General features: G+C 41.6%; 1 long non-coding RNA gene across 1 annotated transcript; it reads right to left on the bottom strand.

Moving 5' to 3' along the window:
• Positions 1-249: 249 nt before the first annotated feature.
• LOC138413655 (uncharacterized) lies at positions 250-7,662 on the bottom strand. The gene is made up of 3 exons (XR_011246066.1): positions 7,187-7,662; positions 7,028-7,090; positions 250-3,663 (listed from the first exon to the last, which is right to left on the bottom strand). It is a non-coding gene; the product is annotated as an uncharacterized lncRNA (long non-coding RNA).
• Between the last annotated feature and the right edge of the window lie 1,807 nt (positions 7,663-9,469).

Here is a 9,469-nt window from a genome sequence, read left to right as displayed (position 1 = left end):
GGGTAAAACTTGCTACCATGGTGCCAGAATTCACACAATTGGTACATATGAGCATGCTTGTATATATCCAGCTCAATATCGCATTATAGAAAAAAAATGTGTTAGCTCCAGCTGGGTTATAGTGAGTGTCAGCTTCAGACGTTTCAAGTAGCATATGTTGAATGTTTGATCCCAGTTTAGTCAGCTGTTATCAGGATAAATTATATGTGAGTGAGGAACAGGAGAGAAGTGCACACTTATTTTTCACAGACCTCTTGTATGGTGTTTATTTAGTCTTAAAAATTACGTATCTAAAAACAAAGCCTGTTTATAATGTGATCTTGATATTTTAAGAAAATGGGACGGGATCAGTTCAAAGTAAAAGATTTGATTTATTTGAAAGATTTGACAGACGCCCACAGATGCTGCAGTGAAACCTCATTCAAGGATAATGGATTTTCTTTTTTGGCGGCGCGGGAAACCTTGAGTCAGACGCTCAAAGCAGGCGCAGGACAGGCCGAGCCAAGGCGATGGCAGCCACGTTCACGTAAATGCACTTGTAGAATACATGAACCTGGGGCTATTTGAAATGCAGATGCATTGAAATAAGAACGTCAATTGTTCTGAAGCTCACCAGATTTCTTATTCTTTGTGGTTTACCACCTGTATGTGAGCCACTGTACAGCTGAGCAGTTTATCACAGCTCAGTCTTTAGGGTCGTTGCAAATGGTGCTGTTGGTATTATGAAGCCCGGGGTGAGAGAGTTGTGTTTTCAGACTGTTACTGTGAGATCTGCTGTGATTTATGAGCTGTAGACTTCATTCTTAAACACTTTCCTGTCACTAGATCTGTTTGCTGTTTGTGTGTGTGTCAGTGTGTGTATGTTTGTGTGTCTGTTATCAATCCATCTGCTTGTCTTTCAACATATAATCCCAAATATGTCAGCGAGGACAGTGAGAACCCACTCTTCCTCTTCACACTATCTCTCCATCTGTGTGTCTCCATCTGTGTGTGTGTGTGTGTGTGTGTGTGTGTGTGTGTGTGTGCGCGCCCTCCCCTCTCATCTCTGTAATGACCAGGGTCATCAGTTAAGGATCAGACCTAACCTCTGTTGAGAAATAGAGAGATAGACGTTTCAACAAACAACGAAGGATTTTCCCGTATCTCAGGGAAAGATCGTGTGATAACATTTTTTTGGCTGATGGAAGAAAAGGGCTCGGCATTTATGTTACGTTCAACACTCATTACTCTGAGTCTTTGTGAAAGGTCTCTCGCTCACTGGGCCGCTCAAAAGCCAAACACTCGATCAGGTCTGTGAGATAGATCTGCTGATTATCCGGAGATTTATAGTCTCTTCTGAGCACCTACTTCATAAGCGTCTCTCTCTTAAATGAGCTGGAACACTTGAGGGACATCATCTAAATGCATCTGATCTAGCTAGGCTGATGGCCGAACACTTATTGTAATGGATCATCTTGGGAATTGTCCAATACATTATCCACGCCAGTAACTTGATGTGCATATTTCTACATACCCCTTGTTTTACGAGTGCTGTATTATTTAAATTTTCCTCTGCAGCGCCGGCCCCACAAGGTTATTTTCACAACCTTTCACATTTATCAACATGAGCAATTCTGACACAAAGTTAAAATCAAGAGAGTCAGGGCTTTTTTTATGGTGCCACTGCAATAAAAATTGTGGATGTACTCCAGTAATCAATTTTATGGACACAGTGACAGCACTCTGGGTTATTTAAGTACAAGATTCAAATGAAATAAAGCTCTTTTAGGTGGAAAATGTGAAGACTCCAGCTCAATTCAGCCACACAGGTTTATCTGAGGCAGTTCAAGTTCAAGATGTAAATATGAAACTGAAAAATTTGATAACATTTGAATCCCTTCTTAACTCCTAGTCATAATAAACTACATTACTTTACATTAACTTGGGAGGTGTTTTTGTCCAGAGTGACTCACAGTAATAATTGTGTTCAGAGTCCAAAGCCAGAGCAATGGCTGGATAAATGGAAAACTGGTGGAAAAAGTTTTTGTCTTTTTAAACAACCATAACTTATCTATGAAGCATTTCTAATGCTGCATTCACACTAAACACAAAGCAAATTTTTGCGTTGCATTACTCATTTGTGTTTACCTGTGGTACAAGCAACGCAATTAAACACAACCTGCGAATAATCGCCCCTACGAGAAGGGCCACCGGTTGAAGTGACTATAATTGTTACGTTATTCCTGTTGTGGAAACACTGTTGGTCCCCGGTCCCATCCAGGGGCAAACACAGTTCGAAGACTTTCACCATCTTCTCCAGTAGCTGCGTTTGAATGGCTGTTGTTTCCAGCGCTACCTGAGGCTGACCACTGGCCAGTTTGATGAGCTCTGGTCCAGTTCAAATATTCAGGAATATTTCAAATATTTAAACTCAAGCAGGTGAAGCATATAGCGCAAATTTTAAATCATGGTGTCTGTTATGTCTTTGCATCACATTTGTAATGACAAATGTTTGGCTTTGCTTTTGGTGGAAATGCTCCATAACTTGTGTATTTATAGTTAATTTTTCATTACACAACATATATTTGTATTGTTGTGTAGTTGTGAATAGCAACTTCACCTGTTAGGCAATAGCGCTTACCACTTGTGTGCACATGTGAAAATCATTTTTTAATATTCCATAAAATGAATGTGTGAAGCAAAGATAATGTGCCCATTATTCACACATTGTGGACAAGCTGGATAGAGTTTCATCCATTACTAAATGTTGTTCCATAGGAACTATACTGTACTTATAATGTCCTTGAGGAAAGAACATGATTGGAGCTGTTAGTGGCTTGTAGCTGCAGCAGACGCCTGGGAAGTACAAGTGAAATGTGCATGACTGAAAGAATGTGACATATTACATAAGACCACGTGTCCTGCACGAACCCTGCCCAAATAAATGAAGGTAAGAACAAACTAGTTAATTGTTAAGCACAATGGTGCTTTTCACTAATCCAGTGGGCAGACATGCTACTGCACTGTGTTAGTGGAAGAACAGCAGTCTCATATTGGCAGCGAGGCAGCTGTTCCAAAACCACTTCATCTGTCCTCTTCCAGTCTGGTTACCATACACCTCTGCTAGTTTTGGACAACACAAACTTTGGAATAAGAAAAACATAATTCTCTCCGCTCTCTCTCCTGCTCACTCACTGTGTCGCTGTGTCTCTCTCTCGCATGCACATTACCCCACACATACCAGTTTGCACAGATGAAAAATGTCAAGGGCAGACCACCTGGCTATTCCATGCCTGGTCAGAGGAAAATCTTCCTGTCTTCATCAATGAGGCGCAGTGTGCGGAGCGTGCTCTGTCCCACTCACATATCACAACCATTAGACAGGCATGTGTTGGGCAGGCTCCAGGGCAGTGCCTGCCGCTCGGCTCACTGAAGTCCCATTCAAAGTAATCCACACCGACCCCGCCAATTTCACAAGTGCAAAAATGTGTAACGAGGAGAACTCGCACTGTGCAGATGATCCTTGGGTGGATTCAGTGGTGTGGAAAGGGCCTTTTTTACAAGCTCAAGTGCTGCTGTGTCAGGTTGGAAGATTCACTGAGGGCTTCTCAAAGTTTTCCACTTAATGACCTGGCACCCGACCTCTTACTCCTCAGTCATGTAGGCACCCATAGGAAACAGGTCCTTAAAAGTGAGACAAAATATAAACACAAAAAAACAGGTATTTATATATATATTTTTTTGTCATTCTGGTCCCTTAGAGTTTTATTACTGCACATGGAGCAAGGAAAAGTATAAAATTAAGCAAACTTGTAACAGGTCTGTCACTGAAATTATGGAGAAATGATGTCGAGGGGGAGTACATGCACCTGATGCAACTCTTTTTACAATTTGTGATCGATAAGAAATTGCAAAAGTTAACACAGTAAAAGGGAATTTAAGCTGAAATCAAATGTTAGCAAACATGAAAGCCTAAATTGAAAATACTGACAGCTCTTTAAACACAACACCATGGGAAGTAATGGTGTTGGGGTCCACCTTAGTAAGTCTAGCTGCAGTGTTTTTAAAAATCAGAGGTCAAACTTCCAAACTGTTGTTGTTACCAAAATGTTAATTTAAAGTGGCTTTATTCACAATATATTACCCATGTATCAGATCACAATGTGAAAATAATGAAAGGGATCACTCATAGTTATGAACCTGCAGTGAAATATTTGCTGAATCTGCAGCTTCTCTCAGCTTTATTTTATGGAGTCTCAGCTCATTGTTCAGCTGTTAAACCTTCAAATTAACTTCTCTGGTTCACTCTCACTGATTTTTTAGTTTTTACAAAGCAAAACATGTGTCTGACTTAGTGATCTGTCTGGCTCAGGTCTTTTGTTTTCCAGTGATGGCAATGATTTTGTATCATACTGAGTCTTGTGCCCTCAGTCAGGTTGCAATCGCTGTTACAGGCAGACACACTGACAGTTTGCTTCCCTCATTATGATCCACAACGTTGGTAAATTCCATAAATCTGTAAGATAATGTAAATATGATTTTCTTTACTAGAAGGAGCTGTAGGCTCAGATGTCCTGGTTGTAACAGATCTATCTGAGAAAGGTGAGAAAACAACATGAGCAGCTACGGTTCCCTCTCTGCTCGAACCGACTCTACAAGGCGCCAAAGATCATAGAATATGAGCTGGTTTTGGACTGAGTTATAGTGTAGCTTCTATTGTGGCACTGCTGCCATTTCCAAGACAAAGGTTGGAGGATTTCTGTGTGTGTGATTCTGTGCTGTGCCATTCTAGATTAGCAGGCTAAACTCGGGACTTACTGTAATGAATCTAAATCCATCCAGATGGGGAACGGTTTCAGTTTCATCTACTAAAAGTAAGAGCCATTAGACTCTGTTTCCTTAGGGACATTTTTTTCTCGTTGTCCCTTTTCTTTTAGTGACAGTACAAGTGACGGCATATATGTGGACAGGCTCTGAATCATAGGACATAGATTCCGCTCCTCTCCTGGCACTGACAGATACTCTTTCTGTGTCTCTGTGTGTCCTCTTCTTTTGGCAGGTGCTAAAGACGTCACCTGATCTCTCTCTTCACCTTCATGACCCCCCCCTCTCCTACTGTGATCATCTCTGTCTCCACATTCATTTCTCGGGTCACTGCCCTGAATATTGCTGCAGTCTGGTTACACTTTGTGCCACTTGACAGGTATAATTTCCACCAAAAAAAGCCCTTTCCCCTTCCTGTATGCTGACTGCTGTCATCCTGGATGTATGGCTTTTTTATAGCACTAATTGTTTCCATTGGATACGGTACATTATACATTAGCCATGGTACTGTAGCGCTACAGACATACAGTAACCACTTTGTCCTGTCTTTACCAAATTTAATATGATCATAATAAATTGAGGCTAAAATCCCTCATTTAGGACATAAAAGAATACATTCAAATATAAGTTTGGTTATTATACTGGCTTGTTTACACAAACTCAAAAAGAAGGTTTGATTCTGACAACTGTCTGGAAAACTCCATCGACTACATCGATCATCACAGCTGGAGAACGAGCACTCACCTCTATAAAAAGTCATTCTTTCACTGCAGACCTTTAAAGTGGAATCTTGGCAGAGTGTGAACCCCTGCACAGCTACACGACCACATTCAATAACCCCTTTTCATATTCTGCGAGATCCCAGACAAATTTATTAAGGTCTATTTTTTTTGCTTCCAGATGAAATGGTCTCATTGTTGGCTCCAGTGGTGAAACCGTCCCTGCAGCCTCAATGCATTATCCTGCTACTACTCTCCTCAAAATGCAAACCAGCTTTTTGAGCATGTGGACACTGACACAGCGCTGCCAAAACATTGTAGCACAAATCTGTCTCCCCCTTTTCCTTTCTTCTCTCACCCTCTCCTTCCCTCCACGGCCTCACCTCTCTTTCCCTTCCTTTAGACACCGAAAATGTAAATAGATTTCTGCTGATGGCTGACAAGTGCGCTAGTTTGTCTCCATCACTGTTGGGAGATGATGGGACATTTGGAGGACGGTTAGAGCTCATGATCCTTTGAGCCAGAGAACAGGAGAAGGTGTAATTTCCTGAGTCTGAGGCCCAGGTGGTCTCTAAAAATAATCTGGGCCCTCACAGTTTGGAAAATGGCTGGTTGATTAAAGCTGGCCGAGCCAAGAAATTCTCTGATCTGGTCTGAGGCCACCCTGTGTGTCTCAATCTGTAGACTATGGTACTAAGACTCCCGGATTTATGTCTCCCTCATAAGAGAGTTCAATCAAGCCAGATCAGTCCTGTAAACATGCATGATTTTCCATTAAGATCCATAAATTATCCTGGGAGATAAATTAAAATGTTGAAAAATATTAACAAAAGTAAATAAAAAAAATTCCAGGGTCCGCCCCCTGATCCAGGGTTCGTCTCTGACCACTTCCATATCCTTCCATCAGGTTCTATGGTAATCCATCCAGTACTTTTTGCAGGATCTTGCCTACAATCCAACCAACAAAGAATGGCAGAGGGCATAGGCCCAACAGTCCTTAAATACAATCAAGCTGCAGCAAATTTCACACACTCATAGGAATCAGTTCCCTAAACATACCTGACTGTTCTCATCAAGATCCATCAATTATTCTCTGTGAAATCAACTATGGTCATCAACCCTGCAGTGTTTGCTTAATCCTGCTCACAAACAAAAATCATAACTTCCTTTGCAGAGGTAAAAGTGACCTGCGCACTTAGCCGTGTAATTGGATGTAGAGAGTCTGGGGAGTAGTTGATCATACACGTGTGCGGCTACACTCTTCGCCATAATTAACCAGCGTTTCTGCGTTTGGCTCCGGGCTCAGCGGCCGGCCTCGTCTTAGAGTGTGTGGAGCACAAAGCACTTCAAAGCAGCTGCAGACTGGCAAAGACTGCAAGATGACTGGGGAGATAGAGAGGGATCAGCACATGAAGGGAAACGGAGGAGGAAGAATATCTCTGTGAATTACACTCCAGAGAGAGAAAGAAGAGAACAGTGAATGCACTGCATGCTGAAGTTATTACCTTCTTTCTCGCGTCCACTTTTTTCTCCTCTGTACTCAAACGTCACGTGTGTTTACATTCGAGCTGTGAGAATTGAAGTTCGTGTGATTAGGGGAAGCTTTCTGGTACTGCGTTCTTTGTGTCAGTGGATATTTTTATGATTTAGAAAAAAGAACTTACCGTAAAATGTTAATGTACATGTCTTTGCTTCTGTCTCACACATCCGCACAGTTCAGCTCCTCTGATTGAGTTTGAATGAAGTAGCCAGCAGTTCTGGGAAGAAGTGGGCAGGGTCCAGCCCTGTGCGGCTGCTTCCAAGTATCTGTGATAATACAAAGCCTGTGTGAGTCCCTGTGGGTGCTCACGTCCACATTATTGTGTCGTTTATTCATTTGTGTGTGCTCGCAAGCTTGTGTGTGCGTGTATGTTTATAATGAGGCCTGACGTTCACCCTCCACAGAGAGTAGAGCTTCTCTTTTTTTCATTTTTCAGAACCTGGAAGTTGTCAAGAGTCACTGTTACTGAGCTTGTTATCGTTGCTTCATACTGGAGATTTTCATCTTTTCTTATGCAAGACGTCGGTGCAGGTGCCATGGATAAAAAGTCAAAATACTTGGACTACCGCGTGTTTCTCTTGTGTAGATTTTAATTTTACAATTTTATGTCTATGCTTTTTGTCAATACTTGTAGTGTTTTCCTTTGCCATTATTGCAAGCAGTTTGTCTCAGATTTTAATATCTAACTATATCTTTTGTTCAAAAATGGGGGTCTGCAGACACCTGGGGGTCCGGGGCATACTGTCAGGGGTCTGTGAGAAGTTTCCAGATTCAGCCATTAAATAATCATCATGTAATATGAGTATTTTGTGTTGACATGGTGAAAATATTCATGTCTAATATCGTTCTAAGACATTTCTCTACTGTTGTTCTTCCAAGGAGTGTAAAAAAAAATAGCTTATAACTAATTACTCCAAGGGACATGAAGCAGTCCCTGGAAAAAAAATTGTGAAAGGATAGAAACTGAGAACCTAACGTCCTTTCAGAATAAGTTTGATCACACAAATATAGTTATTATTATTATTATTATTCAGTATCCTTTGGCTTTTCCCTCACAACTGAGGCACTATTTTCCCCTCTTCATTTTGATAAAATCATTAAATAAGGTGCTGAAAATGCCATTTTATTAAAAACAGATCAAACAGTCCCGTTGGTTATATTAAGTTTCTTCTGCCTTTTTTCTTCTGATGATAGAATATCTTCTGTTCTTCCGTTATTGGTCTGGAGTTCCGCTCTTTTTATGTTCACGCTCTTTTCCCAAACTCTGATTCATGGAAAAAGAATGAAAGATATTGTGTATCAGATAATCAATCACTGATTAAATTCCTCTTTATCTGAACAGTTTTTTTTAACAAACAGACGAATCACGGCTGTCGCTCTGTGGAAAAGGGATAAACTTTTATCGTGTCCTTATGTCTTTCTTTTTCCAGCTTTTCTCACTATTTTGATACTTTACTTTTTCTCTGTGGTCCACTAGAGGGGGCAGTGGGCACAGTTGATCTTTGGCCTCTGGCTGAACCGTCCTGCTCTGTTGTCTCTGGATTTAAAGAGCTGCTCCCTCTTACTATGCAGAAGTACCTTGATTCCTCTGCAATAGTTGAGGGATTTAACTAAACCTACCAGAGTTTCACTGTGATGCCTGACGCTTTATGATTATAAGAGACCTTGGCCGGCACTTTATTTGTTTGCAAGTGGGGTTTGTGTGTATTTTTAATCAGAAAACACCGAACGTAAGCAGCGCTAGGTCGTACCTGCTACAGCTAAATGTTTGGAGGAAGTGAGCGCTGCTGATGGAGAGTTGGATGACACATTGGCCCCTCAGGGCTCTGCCATCTGCTCTGCCATCTGAATCCAGGAAACTGGCTGGCTTCACCTTTCTTTCTACTCTAAACTCCACCGGCCCGCTCTCTACTTCAGCCCTGGCGTGAATAAAACCTCCCAACAGCCTGAAACTCTGCTCTCACTGCGGGCAACAACCAGGCACTCTTGGCTCACAGCATCAACCCTCACTTTCAGTTATGATTACAGTCATTTTCATACAGTAAGAGTGAGAGCTGTGTTACTGTCTGATTTAATGTAGGAGTCTATTTCTCTGGAAACAGATTACTTGCAATCATGAGGCTCATTTTGTGACAGTAATAAAAAATGTCTTCTGCTTCACACCTGGTTTTTCTTCATGCATGCGAGCCACAGCCCCTCACCAGCACATCGGCACGGACCTCCTCTCAGTCCTCACTGGAATTGAGCTGGATCCCTCTGTCCTGTAAACAAATAGTTGCCAGATAACTGGCAGGCGGTTTCCCTGGTTGTTTGATGGAATAAGTGCATTTTAATCTGCGTAGAAACTTGGCTGCGAAAAGTGGTTCCACAGCCAAACAGCACATCAGAACTCCAAGGGGGGATTTTT

This window comes from Paralichthys olivaceus, chromosome 14 (assembly GCF_024713975.1).
Source record: "Paralichthys olivaceus isolate ysfri-2021 chromosome 14, ASM2471397v2, whole genome shotgun sequence".
Taxonomy (NCBI): domain Eukaryota; kingdom Metazoa; phylum Chordata; class Actinopteri; order Pleuronectiformes; family Paralichthyidae; genus Paralichthys; species Paralichthys olivaceus.
Note: the sequence above shows the minus strand (reverse complement) of the source record. Positions and strands in the feature narration are given on the sequence as shown.